Source organism: Phaseolus vulgaris, chromosome 1, assembly GCF_051622355.1.
Source record: "Phaseolus vulgaris cultivar YP4 chromosome 1, ASM5162235v1, whole genome shotgun sequence".
Taxonomy (NCBI): domain Eukaryota; kingdom Viridiplantae; phylum Streptophyta; class Magnoliopsida; order Fabales; family Fabaceae; genus Phaseolus; species Phaseolus vulgaris.
The window spans coordinates 23,341,119-23,363,638 of NC_143498.1; positions in this window are offsets into that span (position 1 = coordinate 23,341,119).

Consider the following 22,520-nt stretch of genomic DNA (forward strand, 5'->3'; position numbering starts at 1 on the left):
CAAAAATATAAAAGAATTAAACTATGCTACTTTTGACAAAAATGTAAAAACTATTCTACACTAGAGTTTATGACATGTAGAATGCGTCCTCTTGACCCCTCTTTGACCATAACTTTAGTGGTTGCTTCAATTTGACATTTTGGTGGCCTTTTAATGGATTGGTGCTGGGGCCTCTTCCATCAATACCTTATTTATTAAACCAGGGTTGCGTCTACCTTCAGATTTGTTTGAAAAAAAAGCTTTTAACCGAGTTAAATGTTGCCCCAGTCCAGCTTTATTCAAATAGTTGGGTCTTCATTTGTGCGTTCAATATACTTTGCCACATTTTGGCATTATTCATTCTTTAAATATAGTCCTCTATTATTTTGAGTTTAAGAGCTGACTGATTCTCCCTGCACCCGATCATTTTGAACTGGCACCCAATCACATATAGGAAAAGACGAAACTAGCTTTAATGAATTTGAAAATACCTTAAAGTGTGATTTGCACCCAATGTCATGCATCCAACCCTATTTTTCTTCTTCTTCGTGCGTGAAGCGGCAACCGCAACCACCGTCAGCCACTGTCATCCACCGTCGTCTCCATTCGTTTGCTTCACCGTCAGTAACCTTCATCATCGCAGGCAGAGCAGCAGCCGCCACGGTCAGCTTCTGAAGTCGAAGAAGTCAAGGTACTCTGTCATGCCTACTGGATATTTTTATCCGTAATTCATTATTGACTTCCACACATTTTTATTCGTTGTTCATTATTGATTTCCGCATATTTTTATCCGTAGTTCACTATTGCATTCCAGATATTTTTATCCGCAGTTCAGGAATGACTTCTGCATATTTTTATCGCATTTGACTTGCGGATATTTTTTTCCAAAATGTTGTTGTTAACTCATTATCTCGGCAAACGAAGCTTACACTGAATGTCCGTGCACAACAATGAATGTAACCTCCTCTTCTGCAGCTCAATGCAAAGCTTCACCACAACAATGAACTTCCTCTACCTCACCATACACTATTTTTCAAAGTGAAAAAGAGAAGGGCACAATGGGAGATTTAAAAATTCGTCGGGTGCCAGTCATAATTGATCGGGTGCAGGAAGCAATTGCCTTAAGAGCTCTACTAGGCAGTTGTGGGCTTCCCTTAGTAGTAGTGGGCTTCCTCTATTCTTACTCTTGTTTAAGGCTGCTTCTTCCTGCACCTCCATACCTTCTTCTCTCACCTCCATAGATTTTCATATTTCCAAAAATGCCCCTCTGTAATATTCCGGATTACATAATCCGGAAGTCATTTTTCAAATTTGTAATTAGCTTCCGAATTATATAATCCAGAAGTCTTTTTTCAGATGCATGATTACTTTCCGGATTACATAATCCGAAAGTCTTTTTTAACTTTCGGATTATGTAATCCGGAAGTCTTTTTTCAAATGCATTTCCGGATTACATAGTCTGGAAGTTATTCTATGGGGTGGCACAAAAAGAATAAAAATGTATTTTCATGTTGTGTATGGAGGTGCTAGAAGAAGATATAGAGGTGCAGGAAGAAACATTCCTTGTTTAATTATCATATAAGAATTTCAAAGGTCCCTTTGTACTGGACCCACACTCCCCATTTTTAGAGTGCTCGTCAAATGGAAGATCTGGATCCCAGGGAGCAGGGAATCTGTGACTTCCTGGAAAAACTTATTGTGTTTGACACTTCTCCAATCTTGAAACATGAATACCAAGTTGTAGCTTTAAAGGTATACATCGATATAGTACCTCTTTGAGTCATTTTCTTGTATAGGCTAAATTTATAGTTGTTTTTCTTTTGTTAATTGTATCTTTTCCTTTTATAGAAAAAATGATGCCTTCTCCAAAAAAAATCTAGTTGACTTGTCGTCTTAGGGATATCTGAGCACCGAAAGCTAATATAAAAGCTAAGGAAAATTCTAAGATTGAAGAGAAAAATTAACAACAAATATTCGACCTTCAGAAGAAATTAGGGCGGCTTCAGGACGAAGCTGTTGAAGTGGATCGTCTTCATTTCGAAGCGGTACAGAGAAAGTTGACTTTCATGTCCGAGTTCACCAAATGGAGAAGGATTTATAATCAAATGATGATGAGATTTTTGCGGGGAAAGAAGAGTTTTCTTGGAATGAGGCCGACCTGAACAAACTGATAGCAACCTGAACAAAATTGTTGAGGTTTTGAAGAATGATATCGTTAGCTCTTACAAAGTTGGCTTTGAAGCTGCCATGGAGCAAACCATCATCGTTCACCCCTCTATTGATTTATCTGAGATAATTCTGTGCAAGGTGGTGGTCGATGGGAGATTAGTAGAGGATATTTAATTTCTTTTTCTGTCTTATGAACATTTATCTATTTAAAAATTTAAGTGTTTTTTTTAATTGAAATTCCATTATGCAAGCGCAATGATTTATTTGTTAATGCAATTCATCTAATTGGATTTTTAACTAAAAGAATGACTTGCGTTGTTATCCGGAAATGAACTTTAGACTAAAGGTTCAACTCGACCAAAAATTTACACATGAGCGAAGTTTTACCTAGACGATTCAGTAAAAAAGGTCATTATTCCAAAAATAAAATTTTACACCAATAAATCAATATAAAATGGATTTAACCAAATTAAAAATTTTCAGTTTACCTCAAATACTAACCTCAGACTATGACTTTGAATGGAAAAGTAGATTTGAGTTTGGTCGGAAAAGTAAATCCGAGAATAGAAAGTAGATCCATTTTGAATGGAAAAATAGTTTTTTTTAATCGAAAAAGTATATTCATTTTAAAGGAAAAGTAGATTCTTATTTTGATAGAAAAAGTAGATTTAATTTTGAATGGAAAATTGTACCGACTAGTTTCAGGTGTCGTTGACCGCTAATAATGATGGGATCACGTGAGCTGGGTTCCACAAGCGGCATGGACCAGTGTTTCGGAAGACACGTGAGTAAAGGTGCCGAAGAGTGGTCAGACACCGATCACCCGGATGTGCTGATGTGTCCTCGGCAACATAGTGAGAGCGATGTGACATCGGACATCGGTGACTTAAGACAACAGAGCTGGGTCACGAGAGGTGGATCCCAGACCACACACCAATTATCAGTTAGGGAGAAACCTAGATCACGAGGGGTCCATGCATGTGGGGTGGATGACGCGTTCAGGGTAACACCAGTAAAAAACCATTGGAAGAGATACGACTCGTGAGGGTCATGTTCCAGGGGTGAGTTGCTTGCATGACACGTGAACAACTAGGGCACTCCCAGGACGGATGGTCCCAAAGATTAGGTGCACAAGTTGGTACCCCGGTGGTCATCCCGTTAGAGGTTGCACTCTAGTAAGGGAGCCTTACGCGTTAGATTGCCCTAAGAGTGGGTGATAGCGGCGCTAAGGCACACCTTCAGTAACCCTAATTGCGGTTAGCGGAAACAGTTGAAACCCTAGAGTATATAAGGGGTAGTATTAAACCTAATGAGGTACGCTATTCACACGCGAATTCTTACGCAACTTTTACTCAGATACATAGAGAGCTTTTTACAGCTTACCTTTGGTGTTTCCTAGCCCTATACTGACTTGAGCGTCGAAGTGCAAACGACCTCTAGGGCGCCCTTTGTCTTTGCATTTTCAGGTGTTTGATCGAAGAAAGGCACAAACGAAGGCAGAGATAATTGGGCGTGTGATTGTCGTAGACGCGCGAAGATAATCGAGTCAACAGGCACGAACAAAAATTATATTTGTGTTTTTTTTGGAAAAGTAGATCCGTGTTTTTGTTCGGAAAAAATAGATCCAAGATAAAAAGTAAATCTGATTTTGAATGAAAAAGTAAATTTGTGTTTTTGTCAGAAAGGTAGATTCAATTTTGAATGAAAAAGTAGATCCGCGTTTTTGGTTGGAAAAGTAGATCCAAGATCGGAAAAGTAGATTCATGTTTTTGATTGGAAAAGTATATCCGATTTTCAACGGAAAAGTAGATTCGCATATTTGGTTGAAAAAGTAGATCCAAGATCGGAAAAGTAGTTCTGATTTTGGACGAAAGAGTAAACTTATGTTTTATATAAGAAAAGTAGATCTAATTTTAAACGGAAAAGTAGATCCACGTTTTTGGTCAAAAAAGTAGATCAAGATCGAAAAAGTAGATATGATTTTGAATGAAAAAGTAGATTCAAGATCGGAAAAGTAAATTTGGTTTTTTATCGATAAAATAGATCCGATTTTCATCAGAAAAGTAACAGAAAAGTAGATCCATGATTTTGATCGAAAAAGTAGATTCGATATTGAATGAAAAAGCAGATTCGTGTTTTGATTGGAAAAGTAGATTCGATTTTGAACAAAAAAGTAGATTCGTGATTTTGATCGGAAAAGTAGATTCGATTTTGAATATAAAGGTAGATTCGTGTTTTTGATCAGAAAAGTACATCCGATTTTCAACGGAAAAGTAGATCTATGTTTTCATCGAAAAAGTAGATCTAATTCTGAAAAAGAATTATTCGGGAGAAGTAAACATGAATGTTAAATAGACATGAGTATTTATTAGAGATGATGATGGTGTTGCTTTCATGACCGATTGAATTTCCTTGGATTTTTGTTGGAGTTGGCGGAAGCTTGATAAAGGAGATGGAACAAGGAGGGCTCTAATGAAGCTATCGTTTCCTTGAAGTGCATGAGAGGTAGGGAGTGTGATTGGTTGGACCATATTGTTGAAGATGGTTGCTGCCCCTTCAAGATTTTGTTTGATGAAGGCTTATATGTAGTGTTTGATGAAGACTTATATGTACATTTCATTTGTTTTTTTGCTTTGCTTTAAGTATGTCTTAGGTAGTGCTTAGAGGTTGTCTAAAAGTGGCTTTTTGCTGAGTAACTCACCTCATAACCACTGGCCATGTGATAAGAACAAGCATAAGTTTTCTTAAACTGTTTTTCACATGTTTTACAAAAAAAAAAAACACGTTTACTGCATAAAAATAAATCTGTTCTTTTCTAAATAAACAAATTCATTTTTACACTGATGCCTTGGCTAAGTCTTGTAAAAATTAGATTTTGTGCATCAGGTATTTTGACTAAGTCTTCTTCTTTTCAAAACGACTGAGTTTTAAATAGTTAAACTTTCTCTGTTTTCGTTTTGAAAAATAAATCTGTTCATCTGTAAATGAATAGATTCTTTTTGTCTCTGGTGCCATGTCAAGCTTAAACGTTTTCTCAGTTTTATCTCAGCACCAGAATGGTTGACTAAGTCTCCTCACTTAACAAATTCTCTAACTGCTTTTGAAAATAAATCTGTTCATTTTATTTTCAATCTGTTCATTTTATAACAGCTTTAACTGTTTTTCAAAAATCTGTTATAAGTTGGTTTTCTATAAAATGCAAACTTGTTTCTGAGTTTAAAACTAATTCATACATTTGCAAAAACAAGTTTTGACAGCAGAGAGTTAAGTGTTTACAAAGGATTAGCATTTGTTCTTCAAAGATTTCGAAAATCACAAAGTGCTTGTTCTTGGTTTGGTTCCAAAAGCTTGGTGTGAGGTGTAGCTACTGTTCTAGCAATCTTGCCTACTGGTTTAAGGCAGATCTGTGTATCCTCAATCAGGTGTAGTCGTTTCACTTCTCATTTCTTGTAATAGTTTGGTTGAACACTCTTCTTGATAGGTGTTCTTGAAGAGTGGGTGTGTGTGTGCTGAAATAGGTTTTTTCAGCAAGAGTACCTAAGTTCTTGTAGGTTTCAAGAACAGTGGGAATTGTACTTGGTTGTACTGTGTGTTAGTGATTTCCACCTGTTGTTGGTGAAGACTGGATGTAGCTCAGTTGAGTGAACCAGTATAATTGCTTGTGTTCATTCTCTCTCACTCTCTGCAATTTCGTTTCTGCATAATTGATAAAACAACAAAGAAATAAATTTGTTCAATTGAAAATAAATCTGTTCTTTCTGGGCACAGTGCATACTGTTCTTGATTTCTGAAAAAGTTGTTTGAATCTGATAAGAACATATATAATCTGCTAAAAGCCATTGGAACAGATTGACTGTGATAGGTTGCTCAAGAAACTGTCAAAGCTATTAATTGAACCTTAAACAATTGCTTAAAGTTGAAGCTTGCTGTTCTGTGATTCATTGTTCTTAATTTCTGGAAAATTGCTTGTCATCAAGAAGAACACGCATAGTCTATTAAAAGCCACTGGAACAGGTTGTTTGCAAAGGTCACTCAATTAACTAGCATGCTATCAATTGAACCTTAATCACTTGCTTGAAACTGAAGTTTGCTGTTTTGGTGTTTCACTGTTTTTCAATCTGATATCTGTGTGTGAGCATCTGGAAAACCTATCTGCATAGTCTTGTGATTAACCTTGCTGTATTAAAAGCGTTTCAAACAAAAACAGTGCTGAAATAAATCTGTTCATTTTCACATAAATCGATTTATTTTCTGTAAAACTGGGTTAAACACTGTTTCTGCGAGAAAGTTTTAAAAGGTCAATTCACCCCCCCTCTTGAACTTTGGCACTATTAAACCCAACACATATCACTTGGAGAGGTAAAGAAGAAGATCAAGGTGTCTATCCTAGAGAGTCTAGACAAGGGAGTGAGAATGTTTGCAAACTTGGGCAGCAAATCACTTATATATTTGATCCTAGAAAATGAGAGCCAAGCACATCAATTTATAGGAGAGAGGGCTGAACATTTTGGAACCAAAATTTGAAAATTGAAAATAAAACTCTTCAATGAGATGGTGCCATGTGGAGTCATGCTTTCCATGTTTAGCTCACACTTATTGAACATGAGAGCTTTGATGTTTCAAATCCATGATGAAGCTTGAAGCTGTGCTGCTCTTTGTTTTGGGTTTAGTCTAGAGTGTTTATAATCTTTGTAAGATCTTTCCTAGTCCCTTGCACAAAGCTTGATCAATTTGTTTTAAGAAAAGTGTTTTTCTAAGCAAAGAGAAAACCAACTGGTTGAATTATCGAAATAATCGATTGTTTGTCACTTGGCTTGTTTGAAAGTTTTAAAATTGTTTTTGACTTGGTCAAGTAACTGCCTAACCAATTCAACCGGTTAAAACGACTTTTGAACCGGTTGATTGTAACATTTCATAACAACTTTTTGAAAACCTGTTAATCTGTTTTGGATGTGAATAAAAACTGTTTTGGCAATAAATGCTGCCTTGAACGACTAGTTTGTGTGCTATAAATATAACCTTTCTTTAAAAATAAAATACAATGGAGGTGTCTTTAAGGTTTTCTCTCTTTAGCACATCCTAAAGTTATTCTATATTATTTACAAATTTATACAAAAGAAACTATAAAGAGAGATATTAATTGGAGCCCATTCTTGAATGCTTGTAGTCTTCTTGTTGGCTTTAGGCTTGGTCCTCTCTTTATTTAATTATTCTTTAATTTTTGAGAAGACTAGAAGGAAGAACTTTAAATGCTTGGGTGGATGGCCTCTTCCTCCATTAGTGAAATCCTCTCTTACTTGATCTCCATCAACTTCTTAGCCTCCTTCTGATATGACTTGATGGTAATCACCTTTCCTCCCAAGTCAGGCAGCTTCATCTTCATGTGCCTCGTCGACGCCACCGCCCTTAGCCTGTTCAGTGTAGGCCTAGCCAGCAATATGTTATAAGCGGAGGGGGCATTGACGACGAGGTACCTTATATTCTCTATGCGGGATGCGGCACCATATGTGAAGGTGGTCCTCAGCTCTAAATGCCCACGCACCTCCACCTGGTCTCCCGCAAAGCCATACAAACAGCCAGTATAAGGTCTCAGTTGACTAGGGGACAACTGCAGCTTGTTGAAGGTCGTCCAGAACATCACGTCTGCCGAGCTTCCTTGATCCACCAGTACACGATGCACCTTTCTCCCTACGGTCACTACTGAAATCACCACGGGGTCATTGTTGTGGGGGACGACATCTCGGAGGTCGGTCTTGGTGAAGACAAGGTTGACGTCAAGGGCCTCATCTGCCTCTTGCGCCTCTATCGACATCATTGCTCGGGCATATTTCTTTCGCTGAGAAGCGGTGCACCCTCTTCTTGAGAAACCCCCTCGCAATAGTGTGAATCTCACCATGCACGGGTATCTCGTGCCCCTGATCCTCTCCTGATGCTGTCGAGTTCTGGGCTCCCTGTGGCTCCGCCAAGTAATCCTTCAGGAAACCGTTCTTCACCAGCTCGTCTAACTGGTGTCCTAACGCCAAGCAGTTGCGTATGGTGTGACCAAACGCTTGGTGGAACTCGCACCATGCGTTCTTGTTAGGCCCTAACTTCTTGTCGGACTTAGCGGGTATCTTCAATCTCTCCGCTATATTGGGGACGACAATCAGGTCCTTCAGTTCTACCACGAAGTTGTTCCTTGGAGGCACATTCTCCCTTGTGCGTCCCCTAGTCTAGGGCTTTCTAGGCTTGTAAGTTTGCTGCTTCGCTAGAGCCCTCTTCTCTGTCGTTGCCACATGTACCCTCAGGGGTTGAGGTCGACCTGGTGCTCGTGGGCGCGTGCGAACAATGCACATGCGCTTCTCCTTGACTTCTCCCTCCGCGGCAATATGAGCCATTGCTCGACGCCTTATCTCGCCGAAAGTTTTGGGGCAGTTCCTGATGAGTGATTCGCTGAAAGGTCCTGGCACGATGCCCTTCCTGAATGCGTGCACCATTATTGTTTCATCCTTGGTGTTTAGCCTCACCACCTGTGCCCCAAAACAGTTGAGGAACTCCTTCAGAGACTCTCCCTGATACTGTCTTACGTCAAAGAGATCGTAAGAGATGGGTGGGGGAGCCCAATTCGCGATGTACTGCTCTCTGAACATATTAGAATTCTGGATTTGAGTTCTTTAGAGTGTTACAAAAAAAAAGAAAAAAAAAGTATATCAAAATTCCAAGTACAAAAAAAATGATAAATCAAATACGTCTAGTGTGTAATTCTGGCACAAAAAATACGGTAAAGTGGCAGTAATTTTGCAAAATTTATCAAAATTAATTGGCGCCCTATTTTTGTGTGATTTCAATGCCATTGTTGAGATAAGATCTTGATCTTTCATTGGTTTAAATTTCATAATCCAGTTTGCTTTCTTCAGTTCCAGATAAATCTGTAAAGTTCCAATAGTTCTGTTTTTGTTTTCTTCATCTATTCTTGTGCTTTTCTTTAGGTTTCTTTTGTGTGCCATCCTTTAATTGAGTACCTTATTTTTCTTGATTGTCTTTTCTTCACTATTCTTTGAGTTTGTCATATATCTTGTATTCCTTTTGCTATAGCCTTTCTTGTTTACACCTTTTCTTTATTGTCTTTTCTTGTTCTTTAAGTTTTGTGGTGTTTTGGCTTTGAGAAAGAGTGGTTTGCTTTGACATATTTCATTTGAGAGTTACCAAAACCTCAAGAGCAGATTGGTTGAGGGAAGTATTCTTTCTTGGAGTGATTTGAGTGTCTTTTAATTTTCATTACAGCACTATAATTGTTCCATTTTCTAACCTTGTTTTTCTTGATATTGTTTGTTCTTGTGTTTGCTGTTTTCTTTTTTCTAATGGCTACATATTCAAGTGGTGACTCTTCCAAACCACATTCTACTCATCAAGCTTGTGTTCTTAATGAATTAAAAGAGGCAAAACGTGCCCTTGCCCTCCAAGATGAAGCTATTAAAGAGTTGAAAGACCAATTACAAAAAGTTAATTTGAAGCAAGATAAGTCCTCCCATTCCTCCCATGGAAGCGACCATTCTCATATACATTCTTCCACAGGTTCTTCCAATGTTCACGGCCATGGTGAAGAACATAGAAGGAGGAGACATCACCATCATTCTCATGGAGATAGACATCACCGTGAAGTTGGACATCACCAAGAAGCCAAGTCTCAAATTTCTTTTGTAAAAGTACCTAACTTTAGTGGTGATAGTGATCCTAATGTGTATTTTATTGGGAGGCTAAATGTGAACAAATTTTTAAAGCCTATGGGGTCCATGAAGACCAAAAGGTGAAAATAGCCTCTTTAGAATTCTTAGATTATGCCATGAAATGGTGGCATAGCATTGTAATGGACATTGGATATAACAAGAGACCTCCCGTGGTTTCTTGGGACGATTTGAAAGAGTGTATGCGCCTTAGATTTGTGCCACCCCACTTTAGGAAAGACCTATTGTTGAATCTCCAAAGTCTTCAGCAAGGCACGCTAAGTGTGGATGCTTACTTTAAAGAGTTAAAAACGCTTTTACTCAAAGTAGAAATGCATGATAGTGAGGAAGTTAAGATAGCTAGGTTTGTGAGTGGATATTCAAGATGTTGAACTTCAAGAGTATTCATCTTTGGGATCTTTGGTTCACCTTGCAATGAAGGTTGAATCCCAACTTACAAAGAAAAATGCTTTCAAAAACTCCCAATGATGGCTACTACAACAACTCTTGGAAAAATAAAAAAGTGTTTTCAAAACTTCCTTATAAAGATTCTTCTTTCAAACCTAAGGAGTCTAAGCCTTCTACTTCTACTCATAAATCACCAATCAAATCGTCTAGTAAGAAATGTTTTAAATGTTTAGGATATGGTCACATAGCTTCTAATTGCCCTTCTAAACGAAATATGTTTATACATGATGGGGTGGTAGTTAGTGAGCATGATTCCGAAAACTCTAGACATTCCTCACCTTCTAGATCCCTAAGTGAGATTGAGAGCGAAAGTCCTTGTGAAGGTGACTTATTGATGATAAGAAAAATGTTGGGAACAATTATAAAACCTTTGGATGATACCCAAAGAGAAAATATTTTCCACATCCACTACCAACAAGTTATGTTCCTTGATTATTGATGGGGGTAGTTGCACTAATGTGGCTAGTACAAGAGTTGTGGAGAAGTTAGCCTTACCCACTATCTCTCATACCAAGCCCTATAAATTACAATGGCTTAGTACCGAAGGTGAAATCTTGGTTAACAAACAAGTCCTCATTAACTTTGCAATAGGAAAGTATAAAGATGAGGTTTTATGTGATGTTGTGCCCATGGAAGCAACTCATCTTCTTTTAGGAAGGCCTTGACAATATGATAGACATGTTTTACATGATGGCCTATCCAATACAATGTCTTTTTTCCTTCCAAGAGCGCAAAGTTACCTTAAAACCCCTCTCTCCCAAAGAGGTTCATGAGGACCAAATAAAAATGAAAACTAAAAGAGAAAATGAGAAAGCGAAAGAAGTAAGTCATAAACCGAGTCACCATACTTTATCCACTAAATCAATCATGTTGACTCGTGCTATGCCTCAAGTTGAACCTCAAAGGTATTCTTCTTCTTTATCTTTTTCATTACCTAAGGTTCCTATTTCAACAACAACTTGGTTAAAGAATGTTAGGAATTATTTTTTCATACCTCCTAATGGTTTTCACCATTTAAGAGGTCTTTTTCCAAAAAATATCATCGTTCCCAAACAATTTTTTCCAACTTGGGCTGTCTATAGGACCTCCTTTTCTGAACTCCCACTGCTTACAAATTCTAAGTCATATTTGCCTTTATCTTATTCAACTGTTAATTTTGATAGTAAACTGACTTTTTTATATGCAGGGATTCAGAATTCGTGGACGAATTCTCTCCAACTCAGGGAGCATGATGGAAATCAAGTAAGAGAGGATTTCACTAATGGAGGAAGAGGCCATCCACCCAAGCATTTAAAGTTCTTCCTTCTAGTCTTCTAAAAAATTAAAGAAGAATTAAATAAAGAGAGGACCAAGCCTAAAGCCAACAAGAAGACTACAAGCATTCAAGAATGGGCTCCAATTAATATTTCTCTTTGTAGTTTCTTTTGTATAAATTTGTAAATAATATAGAATAGCTTTAGGATGTGCTAAAGAAGGAAACCTTAAAGACACCTCCATTGTATAGCACTTTAGGCGCTAGTTTTAGGAAAGATCTAGAAAGGTGTCTCTTCACACTCCTTTAGGCGCTAGAATAGAAGGAGTTAGAAGGTAACCTTTCAAGCTTCTCTTGTACATTTGTGACCAGCCCTCTCTATTATAAAAGGGGTGCTTAAGTCTTTGAAATAATAAGATTGATTTTTGAGAGTAAAGAACCTCTACCAAATTGGTGAGTGATTGAGAGAGACTTGTGTCTTCTTCTCTTTTAGTCTTACCTTGAGTGAATTCTTGGGCTCTCAAGTGGCGGCAACAACACTCATCTTGAAGCCAACCATCCTTCAAGTGGCGTGCACATTCCAAGAGCTTCATCCACATAAGTCCATTTCTCCTTCACTTTCCAAATTACCCATTTTTGTTCTACTTGTTTGTTTTCACTTTCAATCGGTGCAATCTCTTCCTTATGATGTCCTCTTTCATTTGCTGCACTTATATTCAATTTTAATCGGTGAAAATTGGTTGTTCTTGCTGTTTTGGTCACAGCCTCCATGGGTATAAATGCTATATGTTGTGTTCTTGAGTTTCTATGCATGGGTTTGTTGTTCAAAATGGGTTTCTATGTGAGTTTGGCTTGGTTTTTGTGTTTTGGTGAGTTTTTGAATGATTAAGAACACTGATCCAATTCTTAAAAAGTGCCTAATCATATTCCAACCCTTTTTGAATCCATAACATGTCCATATCATATCTCTATCATGTTCTTGAATCACATCAGAGGTGCTACGAGAATAACCTCAAGACCAAGAAAGAGGTATTCATGGTCACCACCAGGGCACCGAGTGAAGAAGGGGTCGCCCCTGTAGAGATTGCCCGTGCAGAGATTGCCCGGGAGAGGCGACCTGAACCAGCAGGGGAAGTCCTGGAGAGGGAGATTGGAGGCAGGATGTTCAAGCTTGGAAAATCACTAGGCCAAGCAGCATAGGACCATATCGCCGAGGTCATAGCACGACATCTAGATGCCTTCGCGTGGTCCGCCTTGGACATGCCAGGCATAGACCTAGACTTCCTGTGCCACCACCTTACCATGGACCCTAAGGTCAGGCCTGTCCACCAGAGAAGAAGGAAGTTCAACGAAGAGAGGCGACAAGTCATAAAGGAAGAGACAAGGAAGCTGCTGAGCACCAGCCACATAAGGGTGATCTAGTACCTTGAAGGGTTGGCAAACATGGTGTTGGTGAAGAAGGCCAACGGAAAGTGGAGGATGTGTGTCGACTTCACGGACCTCAACAAGGCTTGCCGAAGGACTCCTATCCTCTACCAAGCATCGACACCTTGGTAGAAAGTGCCTCGGGCTGCAAGATGCTCAACTTCCTGGATGCTTTTTCTGGGTACAACCAGATAAAGATGCACCCAGGGACGAGTGCAAGACAACATTCATGACAGAGCTGTCTTATTACTGTTACACAGTGATGCCTTTGGGCTTAAGAATGTAGGTGCCACCTACCAGAGGCTTATGGACAGAGTGCTAGTGCCCATGATAGGACGAAATGTGCAAGCCTATGTGGATGACATGGTGGTGACCACACAGGTGAAAGATCAGCATGTGGCTCATTTAGAAGAGCTATTTACTACAATAGCTAAGTACAAACTAAAGCTGAACCCCGAGAAGTGCGTGTTTGGGGTGGAAGCAGGTAAATTATTGGGTTTCTTACTCACCGAGCGTGGGATAGAGGCGAATCACGAGAAGTGCACTGCAATCCTTGCGATGAGAAGCCCAATCTCAATAAAGGAGGTGCAGCAGTTAACAGGGCGGATGGCCGCTTTGTCCAGATTTGTATCAGGTGGAGGAGACAAGGGTCACCCTTACTTCTAGTGTTTGAGGTGGAACAACAGGTTCATCTGGACCAAGGAGTGCGAAAAGGCGTTCCTCAAGTTGAAGGAGTACCTAGCCAGTCCCCCAGTGCCGTTTAAGCCACAACTGGGTACTCCACTCCGCCTGTACTTCGCTATGACGGAGCGGGTGATCAGTTCGGTCCTCATGCAGGAGCAGGACCAAGTGCAGAAGCCTATATACTTTGTGAGCAAAGTATTGCAAGGGCCTGAGGTAAGATACTAGGCCTTAGAGAAGGCAGCTCTGGCAGTGGTGTTCTCGGCTAGGAGACTTCGGCGGTGATGACAGACCTGCCTATCCGCAAGGTCCTGCAGAAACCGGACGTGGCGGGAAGGATTGTATGATGGGTAGTGGAACTTTCAGAGTTCGATGTCTAGTACTAGCCCCGAGGTCCTATCAAAGGCCAAGTCTATGCAGACTTTGTGGTAGAGCTCTCCTCGGCAGATGCACTCTAACAGGAAGCCAACTTCCAGTGGGTGCTCTCTGTAGACGGGTCCTCTAACCAACAAGGTAACGGGGCATGTGTTATTTTGGAGGGACCAAACGGGCTATTGATCGAACAGGCCCTACGGTTCACCTTCAAGGCCAGCAACAATCAGGCGGAGTACGAAGCCCTCATCGCAGGCATGCTATTGGCAAAGGAGATGGAAGCACAAAGTCTGTTGGCGAAGAGCAACTCCCTATTAGTCAAAGGTCAGGTGACTGGAGAATACCAAGCCAAGGACCCTCAGATGGCTGCATACCTAGGGTATGTCCAGATCTTGAAGGAGGCATTCGTGGTGTTCGAGCTGGTGCACGTCCCAAGACAGCAGAATGCCCGAGCTGACTTGCTAGCTAAGCTTGCCAGTTCAGGCAAGGAGGGCAGGCAGAGGATGGTCATACAGGAAATCCTGAAGACACCATGAAATTTCACCACAGACAACTGGGTGGGGGTGCACTAGGTCAGCACGACAAGAGGGGGGGCGAGGAGTCATCGGTCATTGACCCAGGAGACACTGTAGACTCCCAAGGTAAGCATAAACCCAATCTTGGGGGAGGAATCAATGCAGGTTTTCCTGGTCGAAGGAGGAGAAACCTGGATGACGCCTTACAAGTGCTACCTGGCTGATGGGATGCTCCCATTGGAACCCGCAAAGGCTAGGAAAATCAAGAAAAATCACTCTCATTGATGGAGATTTGTTTAGACACGGGTTCACCCACCCAATCTTGGTATGCGTAAGCGGAGACCAATGCACACGGATAATGGCGGAGCTCCACGAAGGGATATGTGGGAGTCACATCGGTGGACGATCTCTAGCATCAAAGGCCAACCGTGCGAGATTCTATTGGCCAACCGTAAGGGAAGATTGCACGAGGTATGCCCAGTAGTGCAAGCAGTGTCAGCAACACGCTGACTGGCACAAGGCATCGCCAGAGGAGCTCAGGTCGATTTATAGCCCTTGGCTTTTCCTTACATGGGGAATCGATACCCTGGGACCCTTTCCTTTGGTGATAAGGCAAATGAAGTACTTCGTGGTTGCCATAGAGTACTTCACAAAATGGATCCAGGCTGAGCTCGTGGCCCAGATCATGACTCACAAGATCATGCACTTCGTATGGAAGAACATAGTGTGCCGCTTCGGGGTACCGAAGCCCTTGGTGTCTGATAATGGCACACAGTTTGCAAGCCAACAACTGGGTAAGCTATGCTCAGAAGTTGGAATAAAGCAGATGTTCACATCAGTCGAGCACCCCAGACGAATGGGCAGGTCGAGTCTGCCAACAGAGTCCTGCTCAGAGATCTAAAGAGAAGGCTTGAGAAGGCCAAAGGAACCTGGGCAGAGGAGGTTTCTAGAATAGTGTGGGCTTACCACAACACTCCCCAGTCCACCACCAGAGAGACACCCTTTAGCTTGGTGTATGGTCAGACGCGATGATTCTAGTGGAGATCCAGGAGAGCTCGCCACGCTTCCAGAACTTCGTGGCGAAAGAGTCCAAAGAAGAGAGAAGGGTGAACCTAGACCTACTAGATGAAGTCAGGGAGGAAGCAAAAATTAAAGTTGAAGCATTAAAGACAAGGGTGGAGTATAAGCACAACTCGAAGCTGAAGCCTTGCCAATTCCAGGTTCTGACCTGGTGATGCGGAAGGCCCACCCATATCAGCTAGAGACCAAGTTGTCCACCAAGTGGACTGGTCCTTTCAGAGTAACAAAGGCCCTTGGGAATGGGGGATACAGGCTTGAGACGCTGGAGGGAGGCGCGATTCCTCGTACATTGAATGCGACCAACCTCAAGTTTTATTTCAGTTGAACAGTAGCATTGTACATAGTTCTTAGGGGACACTCTTTTTTCCCTTATAAGGGTATTTTAATGAAGTCACCCAATAAATTTCGATTGAAGTATATTCTCGAATTTTTGTACAATGCAGATATGAACTGTTTCCCTTGCGCTAGAGGTCTCGGGTGTGGGAAAGGTGAGTTCGCAGAGAACACCTCCCCCCTCGAGTGAGAGCGCTAAGGTCAAACGAAGTGGTTCACCAGTGAAATCCTCCTCGCCTTTGAGCGAAGAGGAGGTCAACTATGCACTCGTTCCCTTGCGTTAGAGGTCTCGGGTGTGGGAAAGGTAAGTTCGCAGAGAATGCCTCCCCCCTCGACTTAGAGCGCTAAGGTCGAACGAAGTGGTTCACCAGTGAAATCCTCTTCGCCTTTGAGTGGAGGTCAGTTGTGAATCCTTCGTTTGGGTTAGAAGTCTCAAGAGTGGGAAAGGTAGGTTCGCAGAGAATACCTCCCCCTTGAGTGAGAACACCAAGAACGGACAAGTGTGATTCACCAGTTAAATCCTATTTCGCCCTTAAGTGAAGATGAGGTCAGATACGGGCCGTTCCCTTGTGTTAGAGGTCTCGAGCGCGGAAAGGCAGGTTCGCAGAGAATGCCTCCCCCTCGAGTGAGAACGCTAAGGTTGAGAGAAATGGTGCATCAGAGAAATCCTCTTTCATGAGGTCAGTCACAAGCTTTCCCTTGGGTTAGAAGTCTCGGGAGCGAGAAAGGTAGGTTCGCAGAGAACACGTCCCCCTCAAGTGAGAACGCCAAGGTTGAACAACACAGTTTACAGTTAAGTCCTCCCTTGATTTTAAGCAAGGGCGAGGTTCAAGTGTTTGTCAAAGCCGTTGTTAGAAGCGTCAGTGCGAGGTGCAAAAGTTAATAGTCAAAGACGAAGATCGCAAGTTAAAGCAAGTACTGCGTAGCGTTCAAACGGAAGAACAACTTTCTACAAGTTGAGATCAAGAGAACTGTTAAAGTAGTTAACAGGTGAAGCAGTTAAAGGTTCAAAGCAATTAAGAGCTCAGGTAGTGGAAATCAAAGACGTCATTTATAAATATAATTGTTCATCAGTGATACAAATTAGGCGATGAATTCCTTATGAGCCTAAGAGGGAGGGGCAATGGGCACAAGCTACCCATCAACAACCTGCTTCAGCGCGGAGAAGGGAGTAAGGTCCCACTCAGGGTGCACGCAGGCAATCTGAGCTAGGGCATCCTCAAACCCTCCTCTGTAGGCATCTGCGACCTTCAAGGAGCTCTGCCTCAGCCTTCTGGAAGTGCTCCGTTTTCTCAGCAAGGTCGCCTTCCACTCTGCCCAGTTGGACTTCTCGGGAGACGACCCTTTCCTCCAGGCCATTTTGGTTTTGGTTGCTTCGGCCTCTTCCTCGAGCTCCACCACCCTGGTGCGCAGAGGCAGAACCTTTGACTTCAACTGGGTGTACTCTTGACCCTTGTCAAAAATTCGCTTCTTGAGGTCCTTCTTCGCTTGACGAAGGCAGCTCAGCTCCTGGGTCAGCGCAGTCTCACAATGGGCATAGGCTTGGATTTGGCGAGCAAGTTCTTCCTTTGCCTTGGCCTCTATTTCCCGCACCTTGGCCGCTAGATCCTCTTGGGCCCTCAACCCCGCCTGGCTCGCGAAGGCGAAGGAGTCGGCGAGGAAGTCCATAAGGCTTAGCCCCATGCGCTCTTCCAGAGGACCCTCACCCAAGACATTCGCGACTCTCCTCTCTTGAAACCTCTTGAGGGCATGTTAGAGGGCGGAAGACAGCTTGGGAGCAGGTGGCACTGGAACACCGTCAAGGGTGCTCTCCCCGCCACCTTCAATGGCAAGTGGTTCGTGGGGAGAGGAAGCACTAGGAGGATGCTCCCGGTAAGTTGAAGGAGGGGCTTCGGTGGAGGAGTGCGAAGTCGCCGTTGCGACCACCCTTCTTCTTTTGAAGGTTATACCCTCTCCAGTGACCTCGTCGTCAGAATCGACAACCACCACAACAGCAGGTGGGTTGGGGGAATCTTGGGCAGGGGGAGCAACAGCCAAGGGGCTGGCATCGGTGGGAACAACTATAAGCATCGGTATGGGTGCCCTAACGACGAGCAAAAGCCTCGGCTAGCCTGAGTTTCTTCTTCTCGGTGAGCACAATACCTACACCAAGATAATGAGCATGAGTTTTTACGCAGTACAAGAGAAACAAGAATGCAAGTAAAGGGAAGTAAAGACCAAGAAAGGACAGAAATCGATACCAATGTAGCCCTTAAGGTCTTTGGGGTTGAACTCGTGCTTGATTAGCTGAGCGGTTTTGAACACCACTCCCAAGCTCGAGAGAAGCTGACAGAGTTCCCGATCGGGGGGAGTTAGATCCTCAAGACCCCTTGGTCTCTTGAACTTCAGTTTCCCCACCCAGTAAAGGGGAAACCCATCTAGTAGGGTGGGGTTATGAGCAGTGCAACACACCCTGAAAAAATTCCCATTGAAGCCCTTGTAGGGTTGCTGGAAGAGGGTAAGGAGAGTTCTCCCCATCATACCATTGAAGCTTACCCAAAGCTTCATCCCTAGACTCTTAGCCTAAAAAAAGTAGAGGAAGACGTCCACAGAAGGGGTGAACCCCAGGTGATTGCACAAGATTGCGAACGCTCTTACAAACGCCCATTTGTTCGGGTGCAGTTGATCAAAGGCCACGTTTATTTCTGTTAAGAGCGCCCCCTCGAACCCTGTAAGAGGCAGACGAAGTTTAATCCGCTTGAAGATGGTGGCATAGAGGAAGAAGAAGAAGGGTTCCCCATAGTTGACACGACCATCGACGCACATAGGCTCGCCCTCCACGCAGGGGCGAACAGAGACGTAAGCGTCACATTCCCCCCCCCAAACACACGAGTTATATGAGCGGCTTCATCTTCCCGGTGCTTGGCCACATCCTCACCAGAGGTAAGCTTAGAGATCTCAACAAGGAGGTCCTTAGAGGCCCAAGGGTAGAGGTTGTTTTGGTTATAGCCATCTCAAAGGAAGTCAAAGAAGGAGAGGAAAAAAGAAGAAAGAAACTGATGAGAATCAAATAAAGGAAGCTTTTATTAATGGAGGAAGAGGACATCCACCCTCACATTTGAAGTTCTTCCTTCTAGTCTTCTCAAAATTAAAAGAAGACATAAAATAAAGATGAGGCCAAAGCCCAAAGCCCAAGCCCAAGAAGGCCAAAGCCCAAAGAGCCCAAGTCCATCCCATGAGGGGCAAGGCCAAGCTTTGAAATACTCTTGTATAGTTTTAGGAGGTGTGGTTATTAAATAAAGGAGTGTGAAAAATGTAAAATAAAGTCACATTGTCCATGTGACTTAGGAGAGTGGTGTAGGTGTAGTTTTTAGGAGGTGTCATAGTAGAAAAAGGTCACACCTCCCATGTGACTTGTTTTTGGTGGGAATTTCAAATGAGTTTATTTGAATTTTCTCACCTATTTTTCAGCACCTCTAGGCTATAAATTAAGGTGCTGCCCTTGTACATTTCAGATTTGAATTTTAATTAGAGAAACTATACTCAATTTTTGAGAGAGCATTGGAGAGCTTTGTGCCTTCTTCACTAGTCTTATCTTGATGGTTCCATGGTTACCTCAAGTGGCGGCTTGCACACTTATCTTGGAGTCTCCATCCTCCTAGTGGCGTGATCATCCAACCATACATCCATCTTCATGAGCTTTCTCTTCTCCTTCCTTCCTTCTCTTTTGATATTCATGTCTTAAGCTTGTGTTATTGTGTTTTGGTTCGGCACTTTCATTTTTCAGTAGCTGTTCTTCTTCTATTTTGAATTTTGGTTCGGTGCTTTTACATTTCCAGCACTTCTTTTCAGTATTCTTGCCTTTTAGTTCATTTTAATCGGTTCATTTCAGTTCTATGTCAATTCTATTCGGTGCAATTGCTTTTCCTTTCATTTTAATCGGTTCAATTTGACAATAATTGGAACTTCCATATGAGTTTGTGTTTTGGCACTAGTTTTGGTGAGTTCTTGTTCATAGAACCTTGATCCAATTCTATGATAAAGTGTCTATCTCATAACCAACTCAAGATGATTCCTAAGAATGTCAAGAATCATTCTCCTCTTTGCTATTGGAATCACATCAGAAACGAAGGTTCAGTGGAAGACGAAGGAAAAACCCAGGAAACCTAAAACAGGGACGCACCGCAAACAGAGGAAACGTAAAGTGCGGAAAACCTAAATGCAAGAATTTAAACAGTCCCAGACAGTTTTTCATCAGTGAAATGATCACAAGATTTTCAGAGAAAGTGATGGAATAGTGGCGAAGCGCGCGTTTTTGAAAGAGTTAACGTAAACTAAGAAGCGCAAGCAACGTCAAGTCCTGGCCATTGATAAAGACACGTATGCGCAGATTAAAACAGGCACAGAGAAGCGTTACTTCGGTGCACTGTTCACGTCCCGTCACACAAAGCCATGTAGGTAGCCAGAGGCGAGGACTAAGTCTCTTCGCTGAACAAGTTACAACTCAAGACTGGGGTGCTTGTGTACCGACGTCCCCGGGTGTCGTTGACCACTAGTAATGATGGGGCCACGTAAGATGGGTCCCACGAGCAGCAAGGGCCAGTGTCTCACAAGGCACGTGAGCCAAGGTGCCAAAGAGTGGTCAGACACCGATCACCAGGATGTGCTGATGTGTCATCGACAGCATAGTGAGGGCAATGTGATATCGAACATCGGTGAGTTAGACAGTAGAGTTGGGCCACAAGAGGTGGATCCCAGACCACACACCAGTTACCATTTAGGGAGAAGCCTAGATCACGAGGGGTCCATGCGTGTGGGGTGGATGACGCGTTCAGGCGTAACACCAGTAAAGAGCCACTGGAAGAGATACAACCCGTGAGGGTCACGTTCCAGGGGTGAGCTGCATGCATGGCACGTGAACAGCTAGGGAACTCCCAGGAGGGATGGCCCCAGAGATTAGGTGCACAAGTTGGTACCCCGGTGGTCATCCTGTCAGAGGTTGCACTCCAGTAAGGGAGCCTTACGCGTTAGATTGTCGTAAGAGTGGGAGATAGCGGCGCTAAGGCACACCCTCAGTAACCCTAATTGCGGTTAGCGGAAACAGTGGAAACCCTAGAGTATATAAGAGTAGTATTAAACCTAATGAGGAACGTTATTCACACGCGAATTCTTACGCAACTTTTACACACAGATACACAGAGAACTTTTTACAGCTTACCCTTGGTGTTTCCTAGCCCTATACTGACTTGAGCGTCGGAGTGAAAATGGCCTCTAGGGCGCCCTTTGTCTTTGCATTTTCAGGTGTTTGATCGAAGAAAGGCACGAACGAAGGCAGAGGTAATTGGGCATGTGATCGTCGTAGACGCGCGAAGATAATCGAGTCAACCGGCATGAACAATGCCTATCAACATGTTTTTGGCAGCGTTCACATCTTTTGGCATATGTGATGTTGTTTTCTTTTATTGTGGGCCAATGATACCTAGCCCGTACTATATTGAAAGAGAGAGCTCGTTTGCCAATATTGTTGCCACATATTTCTTCATGGAGTTTTGTTAATATTGGTTCTATTTGGTCTCCGCTTACACTAGTGAGTTGAGGATGAGCATAGTCATGCCGAAAGGGATGACTATCAAATAATGTATATCGTCTGACATTCTTCTGAACAACTTTTGCTTGTGCTAGATTTGATATAAGCATTTTGTCCGCCATGTAGCGTATATAAAGAGTCATCCATGTATCTTTGGTGAGTGTTCTCACCAGTTGACTCAGCCACCGTTGACTTCAAAGGCAGATGGTGGCTCATCATATTTCTTGGTGGTTTCTTCTCTCCCCTTGGGTGATTGAGAGTGGCTCCGTTGAAACAAAGGGGACCCTACCTGTTGATTGCACTCTGACGATCAAGTCAGTACTGGGCTAAGAAACAATAAGTATGCAAAATAGTTTCAGTCTTAGAAACGACGTACCTTTATAGGGTTCTTACCACCTTTTATAGAGGCTGTATCTAGGTCAACTTCCCTATCCCATGAGGCTCTTTCCTTAAGTGGAATTAGGGTAACTAGTAAGGCGTCCTGTTGCGTGTTACACAAGCTTAGCACAGCCGCCGCACAAGACTTCTCTCTTCTGGAGTGCACAATCTTACAGCCGCTAGGGTACCAACTCATGTACCAGCGCTGCGGGGCCATCTGTTCTATAGGTTCCCTAATTATTCACGTGCAATGAATGCAATCTTTCCATGGAAACCCTAACCCTTATGGGCCTTAGCGCCTCTAGAGAACAGTTACTCGTGATATACCTGAACGTACTATACACACCTCATGCATGAACCCTCCCGTGATTTAGGTCTTTCTTATATCTGGATGATAGTTCATTATTATTCCTGGGGCCCACTTACGTGGTCCACTAACGGCACCAGACCACCGAGGTCCTATGTCTACATATGATTACGATGTCTGAGGTCTGGCCAGTACACAAGACCCCTAGGCTCGAGCTGTAACTTGTTTTAGTGAAGAGGCTAAGTGATCGCCCACGGCGACCTACATGGAGAACGAGTGATAGGGCGCGCAC